This window comes from Otolemur garnettii, unplaced genomic scaffold (genome assembly GCF_000181295.1).
Source record: "Otolemur garnettii isolate 467f Iridium unplaced genomic scaffold, OtoGar3 scaffold00090, whole genome shotgun sequence".
Taxonomy (NCBI): Eukaryota; Metazoa; Chordata; class Mammalia; order Primates; family Galagidae; genus Otolemur; species Otolemur garnettii.
In genome coordinates, this window is record NW_003852485.1 from 6,586,375 (window position 1) to 6,599,852 (window position 13,478).

Sequence of the window (13,478 nt, forward strand, 5' to 3'; positions counted from 1 at the left end):
CACTTGGGCTTCTTCCATGACCTGGGTGCCTGTGGCTCAGTGGGTAGGGTGCCAGCCCCATATACCAAGGGTGGCGGATTCAAACCCAGCCACAGCTGAACTGCAACAAAAAAATAGTCGGGGATAGTGGTGGGCTTCTGTAGTCCCAGCTACTCAGGAGGCTGGGACAGGAGAATCACCTAAGCTCAAGAGTTGGAAGTTGCTGTGAGCCATGTGGAATGTATTCTTAATAAATACTGTTTTCAAATGGCAGTGTTCATTTTTGCAATCACTAAGATTCAAGTGTAGGATAGCGTATGGTACAAGAGTAATGTCTTTCCTCACCAGTTGCTAGGCTCATGGTTGAGACCCCTGTGATGAATAACAGATTAAAAAATTACCAACCTGCTTTATAGATTTACAGATTTATTTCATAAAATTTCATTTTATGTAAGTTTTATATCACACTAGAGCCCTCATAAATGAAGACCCCCCACAAAATGGAAAAACTGTATTTTTATGGGCAGGCAGGCAGGAGTGTGATGAGAGGGCAAAAGGACCATAATTTGATGGTAATAAACTGGGGGGAATTTAGCAAGCCCTGTTCAGATGCTCCTTTGCGTTTCTGTACAATGTTCCTTCCTGCCCAGTGTAGGACGGGACACCTGTCCCCTGCAGGGCTTCAAGGGAGCGCCACTTTAGTTATGAATTTTATCAACTGATACAAAGTTTGATAGACAGGTAGGCTTAGGGACTGTGCTCTTGATATGCTATAGCAGTAATAATAAATACTAACTGATGGCAAGGATGTTTTTGCCCTGAAGTATGCATAATATAATTTAAAAGAAGGTTATCAAATCTATAGAAAAGGGGATTTCATGTCTGTGATTGCCTCTGATACAGCAGAACGCTACAGTCCCTACTGCATCCTACAGAGGATGAATCCGTCCATCAGTAGATGTAGCTACTTTGTTTGAGAGATCTGGTTTTTGGTTTTTCAGAGCAGTAGGTGACAAAGGTGATAGACAAGAGAGTGTAAGAAGTCTGGCCTGGTAACAGTCCCCTCGGGGAATGGGGAAAAGCAGCCACTGAGCTTCAGCAGGGTCACACTTCTGTTTTTGGTTTGCCCAGAGACATATCACAACAATTGTATTATTGGAATTCATGCATGAAAAGCAGCAGTATTATTCCTTGTTTAAGATTTTAGCACCCAACAATGTTGCTTCCTTCCCATCACATATTACATTTAAAATGTGATTTTTTTTTTAATCTATAAAAGGCGTCTTGGTCATGCAACTCTGGAGATAACAGCAGGGTAGATCATTTTTATGAAAATTGTATTAGTTTTATCGCAACAGTTCCTATTCAGGAATTGGCTTTTGCACAATAAAATCGGTTTCTATTTGTTTACTTCTATGGTTTAATGTGGGTTACCTACTTGCTCACCTCCGGAAGATGCCAGCTAACACATCTGGATAGAAGTTAAAACATGCAGTTGTCTAAATGCTTCACCTAGAGCACGCCAAACATCTGGACACTGGAAATTGTTCACAATTTTTGTATTCAAATTATTACAAATGGTACTAAATTCACTCCCTCTCAGTAAACACTGCTTGAATTAAAATAGCAGATCATACAACTTGCACGATGCATGAAGTGGATCTCACTTGGGGAGTTCAACAAAAAGTAGATTTGTTAACCAGCTGCACAGTCACCAGGGAAGAGTCCAGGGATAGGATGTGTGAGAGCCCCATTCATTCATTCATCACTCACGCAGGAAGTCATCCAATAAGAATATGCAATGCTGTCCATATCAGACTTTGGTTTTTGACACACTAGACTGTGGCATTATTTAAATTTCCTCTAAGAGCAAAATCCCTTGCCACATGTTTATCCTCTTTATTTACCATTCTTGAATTTTGGGCTTGGTTAATGTTTAACTGAATATAGGACATGAGGCTTTTTAACTGGCAAGTTTCTGCCTTTTACACACGGAGAATATAGTATCCTAAAAGTTGCTGTAGATAAGAGATATAACAGATGAATCGCCCACTTGGAGGATGTATGGGAACCTCGCAAGAGCCGGCCCATAGCATCAACTTTCTTCTGTACTTTGTCGTTATGGTTCAGCCTCTCATTTCCCATCCCCCGCCTCCCCCACCCCCTCTCTCGGTCCTCTTGGCCAGAAAATGCTGCGCAGGTGTTATTCATCATTGAAAATACACTCTGTTACGGACAATTTAGTTTATGTGCTAGAGCAAATACACAGTTACAGACGATTTATTTAATGCAATCAGGAAGTTTGCTATCAGATCATGGCTCCAAGTTGGAGCAGTAGACGCCAAGAATGACAAGGAAGAATTTAGCAGGTTTGCAGGCAGTTAAAACAGAGAAAAGGGAAAAGAATTGGTGAGCAGCTGAAGTGATGCGGAAAAGGGAGAGCCGTCGATCTCGCCGCCTACATTGTCTTTGATCACGCCCTGTTGTTGAAACTCCCCTTCGTGGACCTACCAAGGCAAAAGCAGGAAATAGCAGTCGAAATGAGAATCGTGTTTTCCCTGTCAGAGAATGACAGATGTATCTTCCGGGAAGTAGAACAGTATTTTGTTTTCTAGATGGGAAACGAGTCTGTGGGAAGGAGACCCAAACAGCAGTTGGAAATTGGCAGGACAAGAACTACTCCTCCAAGTGGGGAAAGGAGGAGAAAATTGAAGAAAGCTACACCAAGTGCCAGGGGACAAGACAGATTTTCAAAGCAACAAAGCATCAAGTCAGGAAAACAGAGGAAATCAGGGTAGAATCTCTGGGTCTCACTGTGGCTGTCACACCTCAAGGAGGGCTGCCTACTGCTCCGAGCACAGGCTGGCCTCAGATGGCACTGGCTGGGAACCTGGGCCGCTGAAATCCAGCCCTCTTGGGAAGCAGAAGTCGAGAGCAGTCAGGGCTGGCGTTTGCTGTGTTAGTGATTTTCTTTTCAATTGCTGAACTCTTCGGGGGTTCACCTATTTTCCCCCAATGTGTCTCTAATGATGAATACTCTCCATGCTAAATCTGATCTTTTTCATTCATCTTGATTGTTCGCTTCAAAATTATCACCCTTGGCTATAGTACACTCTCTATGTTGCTTTTGTTGAGAAAGAAATCCGTTTTGTGTAAGGAGGATAAAGGAGTCATCCAATTAGTCTTCTCAAATGTTAACTGTAGCACCAGTCCTAGCTGACTTGGACTCTTCCTAGGATGATCACGGACTTTGATGTGGGCTACAGCGTAAGTGTACCATAATATAAATATGAATTCCATCCCTTGTAGAGAATTCCCTTCACAGATACTGGGAAGTTAATGAATCTGTGCAGTGCGTTACACACAGAGTACGTTCTCCTCCTTTTAGGACAATGTGACTGAATCATAAATTGCATAAACACTTAACTCTTCTTCTCCAACAAAGTCAAGAGGCTGAAATTGCTCCAAGTGAAACACTTTAGTGTCTTTGAGCAGATATTGACCATAGTTTTCAACGTTCCAAATGTTGAATAAGTAGAGAATATCAGATATTAAAAAATCCTCATTCCTTTTAATTAACTTTTAATTAACTTTCTATGTCCTTTAATGAAGATTCAACTTTTTTACAATCATACAGAGTTCATGACTCCTGCATATCCTTGATGCCACTGAAGCCTGAATTTTACGTAATAATTGGTTATTTAAAATGCAATACCATGGTAGACAAACAAAGCTGATGGCTTTGAATTAGTATGGTCTTTGATTTTTATTCTACTGCCCTGGGAATCATATGCTTTAGGAAAGAGTTGTTTAGAATTGGAGAAAATAAGAAGACGTGAGAACTGAAACTCTTGAATTAAGTGACACAAGTTTTACTGAACCAGAAAAATAAAAGTGAACTGGCCCAAGCATTGGTCTTCCCCTCACCTCTGTTTGTACTACACTCCCATCTCTGCCAAACGAAAAATGTAGGTGAAAGATGAGAACTCAATGGCAAATGAGCCCAAAATTATTTTGTTGAAAAATGTAAATTCTTTAAGGGTAAAATTCTGCTCTTACCTGAAATATCAGAATTTCCCATGCAGATGGTCTTGAGATCTTTGCAAAATGCCACTATCTAGTATTACCATCCACTATTGTAGGATAACCGACAGAAGGTTGTGATTAATTTTGCTTTTGAATTTTATGGCAAATGTTTTTTACTGAGTAAACAAAGAGAACTGTAGAATAGCAGGTGACATGTGAAACAACCTGAAAGAACAGACTGTTCTTAAGAAACCTTCTCTGTTTACGACTTACATAGGAATGAATGGGACAGTTGGCGATTGTTGATATAATCTCCTCATTTAGTAGATTTAAAAACTAAATAAGAATGAGACCACATGACTTGTTCAAAACCTCAAAAAATAGTTGTACTTTCATTAATATATTCAGTAATCAATGTGTTTGTTAAAATTCTAGTATTTATTAGCTGGAAATATGTTGACTTCAAAACACCAACATTTCATTTCTTCGAATGTTTTGTTTGAAAGTGTTACCATTCTACATTTATTTCATATGTTTAGTTTGGATTTCATCTCACATAGCCTTGCTTACTGAGATTAGCCTATACTCATAAATTTTGCTCCAGAGATAAAGTTTAACAGTATTATTTACGATTTCCTGTAAGTTATAGTCCAGCAAAAGACTGAAAGATATTTTTACATTTGATAACATCTAACTGATGAAGGTTCAACCAGTTACTTAGAGATAATATCTCAAAATGGAGTATTTTGCACCAACATCAATAGAGAGAGATTTTCCTTGCATTTATCTTAAATTTTTCTTTATTCAATTCAAGCATGCTTGAGTGTGCAACACTTTCTTCTATCATTGGGTTATTCTAGAGGCTGGAATGTAGGGGAATAGTGTGATGGCTCATGAGGATTATCTGTCAAGGTTTACGCCAAAGCTCAAATCCAGTCCAAGGTGGAGGGACTCAGACCCTGAAGGTGAAAGCTCACATGCCTGATGCATTAGCCTGTATCAAACCAAGTAAATGATCTAAAGGTCCTAGGGCAGCATTCATATTCCCCCAGACAATGTAACATCCCCTACAAACTCAAAAACCATGTGTTTATACTGTTATTAAAAGGCTGATTACTTATTTAGAAAAATGTGAACTTTTATGCCTCTGCAATAATTCTCTGAAACTTTTTCATCTCTCAATTTTTACACTGTTAGAAATTACTGAAGACCCCAAAGAGCTCCCTATTAGATGGGTTATATTTATTAATATTTACCATGTCCAAATTAAAGCTGAGAAATTTAATTTCTTTTATTTAATTTTTAAGAAACAATAAAACCATTATATATTAAAAATTAAAAAAAAACTTTAAGAAAAAAAGAAAACTTTGTTTTCCAAAACACATCATGAGAAGATGACACTGGTTTACATTTCTGTAAATCTCTGTACTTCTTGGCCCAATAGAAAGCACCTGGATTCTCATGTCTGCTTTTTCAATCAATCTGTTGTAATCCATTGTTTTGGTTGAAGTGTAAAAGGAGAATTAGCCTTCGTGGAGGTGTGTATTTGGAAAAGAAGGACACTGTGGACCCCTAAAATAGTATCAGAGACCTAGAGGGTCCAAGGGCCACCATGTGAGAATCGCTTCTCCAGAAAAGACAAGGCCTCTCCCATCCAGTGCCTGGAGAGCATGATCACTCAGGAGCCCCAGGTTTATTTATTAGAAATAACGACGAGACTTATTTGTCCAGAAGAATATAAAAACTATTCATTCAGACACTGCTCTGTCAGGGGAGATTCTATAATGAAAAATCTGTGTGTGCCAACAGGAGCGTTTTAGCCCGTAATTCTCTCCTATATTCTAATGTACTGCCCTTTGGATATTTTGGACTCATAAAAGCCTATATTCTGTCACTTAGAAGTCTTGAAACTTGGAAGACAGCTGCCAGTCTAAAGCCATAGATTATATTTCTACCAGTTCTTGGCCTAAGGCCCCTCTACCCTTATCCCAGTTATAGGACACTCTCCCACTGAGCAGCCAAACACATGTCCATGGTCCTCCTAGCCCCTTGCCATTGATATATTGATTTGTGTGTGTGTGTGTTGTGTGTGCACTCTTGGAAGTGCTTGGTTGTGTCTTGACTATACCAGAGGTACCAAAAAAATGTATACATGTTTTAAGAGATCTTGTTGCAAGTAAAAGCAACAATTTCCCCCAAAATGTACAAATTGCAGGTAAAATAGATGTGTGTAGCATATCTAGTTACACTTGACCAGTAACTTTACCTTCAATCCAGCATCAAAAAGTAATACATAAATAACAGCTCTTAAAGTGTGTATATCTGTTTTTTTCACCACCCCCCATATATGGACTTTTGAAGCTTCTTTCTCAGGGATAAAATTTGAAACTCTGAAATCTTTGAAATAATAATTTTAAGCCAAATATTCTAAATTTCTTATCTTTTATAAGGAAACTTTTTATCTTCTCCTAAGATATTCTAGTTAAATCCCTCCCTTTTTTAGAAAACAGAAGCTAAGAAGGGCTAAATGACTTTTCTACGAGTATGCAGAAAGTAGGGAAGAGTTTTTATTCACTTTTGTGATCCTTAACACCAGTGTGTTTAGACTGTCTAAAAGATTGGAATAAATATAACCCTAAAAAATATATATGCCTGAAAGCCTTCTCCCACACTCATGACCTCACCCAGTTGAAACATTCCACAGTTGCCCCCACTGGCCCTAAACTCTAGCTTTATAGTAGTGTTGAGAGAGACAGGGACCTTCCTGACATGAGTTAGTTCAGGATCTCTAAGAAGGAAGAGCTGCTTAAAGTCAAGCCAACTGATTCTCAGCAAACTTCCTTCTTATTAAAAAGAAACAATTCAGACAGTTCTTTCTGAATCTAATGCTATTGCTGACCTATATTTTCCAATATTTAATAGATTAAAATTTCCTCTGGTGTAGGGGATCAAATACTTGCTATTGCCAAAAAGAATCTATCACATGTAACAATATGATGTAGTAATAGTTTCCCTTTATGTCATGACAGCAAAGAAAAGCAAGCTTTGAGACGATTTATCTTCTAAAATTCATTTAATGCTTGTGGAACCTGCCTATCCAGCTTCTTCACTTTGTCCAGTGTTGTTGGAATAGTAACATCAAACATTACTGCTAATTAACAGGTCGTCAGCAATGGATTCACTTCCACTACAGCCTTCAGCTCATCATTATCCACCTTGCTCCAAGGTTGCCCACTTGACTCATTTTCAAGATGAAAATCACCAGAACAGAACTTCTCCAACCATCAGGGTACTGTGCATTCATTAGCCATGTCCTTCTCAAACACTTGGTTGGTATTTCGAGCTACCTGCGCTGCATTTATTCCTTGATGGAACTCATATTCAAAAATAATACAATGTTTTGTACTTAAAGATGATAACAAGCCAATACATGTATTTGAAAGAATGAGGGTGAACCTTCACAATAAAAATAAAACCAGAAGCGTCAAAGAAACTGAAGTGTTAGAGATACTTAGTATTTAAGGAAATCAGATATTCCATACTTAACAACATAATAAATATGCTTTAACGGAGTTTGATCTTTTAAGGCAGAGATATATTGTCTTCTCCATAAAATGAGTTTGGATAATCCTCAGTTGTCCCTTTTTCAAGAAAGAAGAAATCACTGCTTGTGGAGCTATCCATGGTGCTTATTTAAGGGACTTGTTTTTCAGCCTGCTTCCAAGTATTTCTAGATCAAGCTTCTTTATGAATCTTGCTATAATAACTTCCAATGTTTGTCATGCCCAGAGACTTTTGCTGCTGGATCATTTTGCCAGTTCTACCCTCTACCTCTTCACCTTTTTCTTTGTAAGTAGCATCAACTTTGCTGAGAATCTTCCCACCTGCCCCTGTTCCTGGCTCAGTCTCCACTGGTCCAGGCACCTTGCCGTGGCTGAGACAGAACAATGGCAAAACATTGACCTTGAGAGTAACCAATAAGCCTGATTTAAAGGTGACTGGAAAACCTGCCCTGCCCGGCCCCAAAGTGTCTCCCCATTTTAAACTTGCAGTGTGACAGAACTTTCATCTGGTATTGTAGCATCAGAGAACAACAGCACCAGGGTTTACACAGGCATTGGATTAAATACTTCAGACTAATTTACATCTGTATCATCTCCATGAGCTAGACATCGTTATCCCCAACTTATAGTCAAGGGAAGGTTTAAAAAAGTTGATACCATGTCCAGCTTAACATAACTAATATGTAGCAAATGCAGTTTCGAAGTTGACTGTAGGGCTTTATACCCGGAGCTTTATGCCCTTACCACAGAGTCTCAAAGAACCACAGCCATCCTTAAATTCGTTGCTGTTTATGTGTAATCAGCATTTGACATTTGGCTTTGATTCATCTCTTTGATTTAGGCACTTTATCATTTTTATGTCATATGTTCACTCACCCTTCACTGAGGGTGGAAAAGATGCATTTTCCTTAAAACCCACTGATTGAGTGCAGGTGTAAAGCTGTATCATCAAAAACGACTAACCCCTTTCACTGTACCCAGGTAACAGGCAATTAAATCAGAGTGATTTGCTCCAGGCCAAAAGCTTACTGACCGGCATAATCCTGCCTTACTTTTTCTGAGCTTATAGATAACCATTAATGCCACAGAGCCAGAGTGCCCACAGCCAGAATGAGGAAAGTTTTGCAAGTGATAGATTTAAGCTTTGTCCTATGGGAAATGAATGGGATTATCTCCATCAGATTTTGTTCACATTTAGTGTTTATTTTCTAGTTTCATTGTATCTATAATCCATTCTACAGTAGAGCCTCCATTGTTGGCCACCTCCCTACATTGACCACCTCCTTAAGTTGACCTAATTTTTACGGCCAGACATGCAACTCATGTAGGTATTGGTACAGTAGGCCTCGTTCCTTAACCCCTCTGTATATTGACCAGTTCATTACAGTCCCTTGGGTGGTCAAATTACAAAGGTTCTACTATAATGTCAAAGTTCCAAAGCCCAGAGAACTAACTCTGGGTTGACTTCTTACTTGACCAGCCAACAAGTCAGATAACACAGTATAATTGCTTCCCCTCAAAATCCTTAACTTAATTCACACAGGACAAAACACACGGGTTCCTGGGATTAGAAAGAAAATGTACCTTGGGGAACAACATTTTTTTAGCCTACCACAGCCCATGCTCTGGTCCCCAAAGATTCGTGTACGTTCCTTGCACAAACACGTTCACCTCTTTCCAGCATCCCCCAGTCTCCACTTATTACAACACCAATTCAAAATTCATCCAGCCCTCATCTAAAATCTTACCACTATCTGAGAATTCCCAAATTATTTAGATTTATCGTCTTAATCAATCAGGTGTGTTTGAGACCCTGGGTTTGTCCCATCCTGAGGAAGAATTCCTCTCCTTGTTGCTTCCTACCACACGGGATGGAAATGAAGATATGGTCCCACTTCAGAACTAATATTAACATTTTGAGGCAAATCAAAGAGCTCTCAAGCCCTCATGGGCATTTTTTATTTGAGGCACAGTTCAGCTTTGTTTTCCGCTAAATTGTATTACAAACAGATGAAAGTTACATCGCTTCTCTTGAAAGTCAGCCAGAAGCTTTCAGTCTGTTGGTGCCTGAGTGAGAGTTCTTCATGATGTATGAATCAGTCACACTTGCTGCTGCTTCACCTGGTTTGAAAATTTTGTAATCTATTCCTGGAGATTTGTCTACGTCTAGTGACTTGACTCGCCTTTTTGCCATGCGGCAGATACAATCTTCTAGTACACAGTATCTTTCCACGTCACTGCTGCATCAAAGTGTATCTTAAGATAAATTGACAATTAAAGTGACAATTACTAACAAGTGAAAATTCAAGCTATAGGGTTGTACCATCACAAAGAACGTCACTGAGGTGACATAGGGATAAACAGAAACCTGTCTCTTTACATACAGCTACCTTTGCCCCTATAGATACCAACTCTTGTCACAACTTACTGATTTGCTTAGTAACTGTTAAATTGTTTGAGGGTTGGTTGTTGAGAAGTTCTCAATTTCAGAAATGTTTAAGAAGTAAACCGTGTGTATTGTAGACTTAAGATGACGTGGCATTTTCATATAATTACTTTATACAGTGTCCTTTTAAGGTCTGCGTATTATTTAATTGTATACAACCAACTTTTTTAGTGAACTAGGCTGTTTCCAGCATTTTCATAATTGGGGTTTGCAATATGTATCGGTGTCCCGAAATGGAGTTCATATATTTTAACATTTATTGCTGAAAATATCTTGAGAATTAAGAAGATATTTAGATTAATATGCAAATAGAAAGGCCATTTTTTTAAAATCTCTGTTTCTGATTTGTTTTCTTCTTAACCCTTATTTAAACTTGCTCCTATATTCTTTGTTTGAATATATTGACAAGATAGCCCACTAAGTCATTATTAGCCATTAACCCCGTATAGGATACTTGTTGCTAAATGTTTTTCAGTGCGTTGGAAAGCCCTGGGGAAGAAGGCTTATTAGCCCTGCTGAAGTGTATGGGAGGGGGGATGCAGTGGACAGACCTGGACCTTCAGCTAGTATTAGGGAAGGGTACCCCTGCCCACTCCAAGGGCCACCCAGGAATCATAGTGGGTGAGCGTGCTGAGAAGGCAGATGAGAAGGCACTAGCAAGAATGATGGAGGAAGCTGGAAGACATGACCTCTTACTTTACCCTAGAGAGTCACCTGGTCAGCACTCCTCACCTAGTGCATTTATCACTACCCTTCCTCTACTGGAAAGGTGGGTGCAAATAGTGAACGCTGGGACAATGTCAGCCAATCAGGGGAGAGCTGGGGGGACTGGAGCAGCGTGCATGTTCCTGAAGCACGGGGGGGGGGGGGACAGGGGTTAATTGTTCATGGGAAGAAGAGGACAGCCTGGACCTACAGTGTCACACCTCCCCGGGATTTGCAGTGGGACCTTCTGCTGAGAGTAACACTTACTAGTTTTGTATATTCTTTGTCTTTCTATTCTTTAAGACTTTTATTTAAATGTTTAATAAGTAAAATCTGGGTTTATTCTTCAATGTCTTTCCCTAGCAGTCTTTCTGATTCATTTCTACCGATCATCATATCCGTTCATCCTTTCTAACGTATTCCCAGGGGTCTCACCTTTCCACCCCCTTTCTGTACACTTAGACTCAAAATGAATTCAACCAGAATCAGAAGACTCATGTATAGAAGTAAAGTGGCCAAAATCCCTTTGGCAGCAGCACGGAAAGCGCTAAGGGGCATTCTGCTGACCTGGGCAGCTGCAGGCCCTGGCCGGGCCCTTCCCAGGTCTTTCCTCCTCCAGTTAGACCCATTTCTCTTTCATAGGCAGAATTTCAGGGGCTATGAGAGGTAGAAACAGAGAGACAGGGGTGGATGGGGCACCCTGGCCTTACTGCTGACCTGCAGTGACCAGAAGGTGCTCAGCAAGCATCATTCCAGCTCCAAAAGAAAGAAAGGAACCCACTGTCTCTTTACAAAAGCCTAAAATGGAACTGCCCTTTTAAATGCCAGGCAACATTGTAAATGCACCAATCTATTTTCTGACTTACTATAACTGCTGGGTCCCTCATGCACAATGTTGCTGTCTAGGTTTGTCTGAACCTATTTCATAGCCTTCCTCCTGTATAGCAAGTTACATTTTTTTCAAGATTGAATCACGTTTTATTTTTTAAACTAAATTTAGCGCAGTGTGTCTCAATTCTTAATGGTGTCTGCAACAACTCCCAAATTAGAAAGCTCTTCAAATTTCACTAGTTGTTTTCTTGATTTTTTTCAAACCTTCTTACTGACATAGTAACTAATATTTGGATGGTGCTTTACAGCTTACAAAATACTTTCAAATCCATCATCTCCTGTGAGTCAGTATTATTAAGATCTCTCTTTATCAAGCCAGACAGGCTTGAACATATTAACTGTTTTGTTAAAGGCTACACAGTTTCTAACAGAGTTGAGATTGCAGTTGGTCTTCTGGCCAAACCCCATGGATTTTGTACCTCCCAGGGACACCTGCCTTCTAGACTAATGGACTTCTGCCCATGCATTTCTACATAAGCAGTTGTGCATAACAAATATAATAATTATTATTATTATTTGATAGGAAAAGGAATAAATCTCTGTATCTAGAAAGGTGTTTTGACCACAGATTTTGTTCAGAAATATTCTTTCATGTTTCTGCCAACATGAAAACCATACACACAAAATGAGCAGTGGGTAATTTTATAGATATTGATAGCTAACATTTCTTGAGGACTTTCCACGTGCCAAACTCCATATGACCTCCAAAAACTATTTCAGTTAATCCAAAGAACAGGCCTGTAATGAAAGCACTAATTCCATGCTCATTTTGTAGTGAGGACCTGCTAGGTGCCAAACTCCATGCTTCTCTATCTACTTACTTTGTAAAAACTCCCTCTCCTTTGCACCCCCAAATAATCAATGCCCAAGATTCCCCCGGCTCTTCTTCTTCTGCCTGTATCTGAACCCTTCTGTCATCATTTGGAGCTGGGATTATTCGCTTTTAGCCTTGTGTTATTTGTAACTGCAGCATCAAAATCAAACGCACCCATCTCAATGCACCCTCTTTTTCCATTGACTGGGTCTTGCACTGCACGAATGCCTCAGGGTCAGAGCAGTGGTGTTTATGGCTCTCTACACTCAATGGGGTTTGTATCCAGATGTTCCTTTCCCTGACCATTGACTTCCTCCAAGATCTTGTTTCCCGATGCCCTGGCCCTTAGAACTTACTCTACACACTTTCACTTTGCTTTTGACTTAACGATAATTTGGTGAAAGCTCTTGTTAGGCTGGGCCATGCTCACATGGAAGGGTAATGTATATACAGTGTTGCCACTTGCACTTCTCTGTGAATATGACCAAGAACAAAAACGCTTGTCAAAACAAAAACATCCATGTCAAACCGGATGCTATTGTGATAAAAACAAATGCAAAATGCCTTTTATTGCAACAGATGTTTTATGATCTTAGTATTTCTGTAAACTCAGTCCACACAACCAAGTGGCCAACATTAGAATACATTAGGAGGCATAACATTGTAAAATGGACATGTGGGTGAGCCTTACCAATATTGTGAAATATTACAGTAAGATTTTTCTGTCACATCTCCTCATTTGAGGGCACCACATTAAACAAATAAGAATAAGAGCTGTGAGTAGTACTGACGGAGTTGGAAGAGGGACCTATTTAGATTCACAGTGCTCATTCGAGACAATTCCAATTTTAAACTTTCAGAAGATGGTCAGAATGAAGTCCTGGTGAGCTTTTTCCACAGCGGTGGAGCCGACATGCAGTAGGATATACTACTGGCAAGGATTTAATTTCACCTGGAAATAAGCTGGTGAGATAGAAACTGCTGAATCTGATAGCCGTGTGGCTGTAAGTTCGGCAGACCGACTGCCTCCATTGTGAGTTCCCACAGTCTCTGC